Genomic DNA, 1,301 nt, shown 5'->3' with positions numbered 1-1,301 from the left:
CACCACTTTTCACTTCCGCCCGCACCCGCTCAAGCACGTGATGCGCTGTGTGCTCTGTGTTCATGTCCTCCTGGATTCGGAAAGACGAAAGCTAACTGTAGGAAACGCCACTGTCTACAATAAGGACAACGCTAACCATCTTAGTTTTTAATATCTTGAATTTATTGAGATGGACGATACGATAAAAGTTGTTTTCGCGGGTTAAACAAATTGGATCAAAGCGAAAACGGGAGTAGGAAACAGTGAGCGATCTAGTCGCCAGTTGATGATTTTGGCACAACTTATTTATATACAGTCTATATGGTATTGTAAGCTATTATGTTGAGTACGTTAAGAGCTCTCTATGTAGCAGTGTTCCAGGGTATGTTTATGGTGCTTTTATTGTGGAGGATGAGGCGGAAAGAGTTAAAGAGCAAAGAGTTGCTGGCGAAGTGTGTGAGAAGTGAATAAAGTTGCTGCCATCTTGGCGCAGAATGCGGAGCCCCGTGTTTATTATTGTATTATTATCCTAAAGTATAGGCACAACATAAACCCTAGGGACACAAACAAGTTGTCCTGTAACTTCAAAGGGGGCTATACCTGAAATACATATCTAAGGGGAAACGTACTTTTATGCAGGCGACATCTGTGGCAGTGTGTCTCAAGTAATCTTTAACTGGGGTGGCAAAGGGCAACTAGGGATTTTAATGTGTATGCAAGCACATCTTTTTTTATCGTGAATATTCTACTAATAATTGGCTAAAATACAAATGTGGCTTCTTGCTTACACTTAACTTTTGATGGTCAGTCTCCTTTTGCAGAAACCTTTTAGTCAAGTGCACCTCATGATTAAAACCTTTTTTGTTATTATGAACCCTACTCTGTTGTTTCGGACATATAATAACAGTAATAAGGATAATATCTATAAAGACAATTATAATAATTATTGCTTTTATCATTATCATTATTATTGTTGTTTTGTTATGTGTTATGTATAACTGTTTGAAGGTGAACCCTCTTGTGTGTTGGGGACTTTGTGAGTCGTGTAGTGCAGTCATAGTTACTTTATGGATCTGCTGTCGTCTTTTCTAATTTAAACTTTGATTATTGCTTCATGTAATCCAGAAATATTTGATTTGTCAGGCTCATTAACAGAGCCCGGGTCCCCCATTGACTCTGTCATCCCCAGGACAATTTCCTACCGGTCACTCCCCTGCACATCCCTTCATATTTAAATATACTTGTCACTTTTACATTACACTTACATTACACTTGTTTAAAGTCATGTTATGTTTGTCTGTGCACTTTATTTTATATTCTTC

The sequence above is a fragment of the Pholis gunnellus genome (assembly GCF_910591455.1).
Source record: "Pholis gunnellus genome assembly, chromosome: 6".
NCBI classification, from domain to species: Eukaryota; Metazoa; Chordata; class Actinopteri; order Perciformes; family Pholidae; genus Pholis; species Pholis gunnellus.
The sequence above is the reverse complement of the archived record's forward strand: the minus strand, read 5'-3'. Positions refer to the sequence as shown.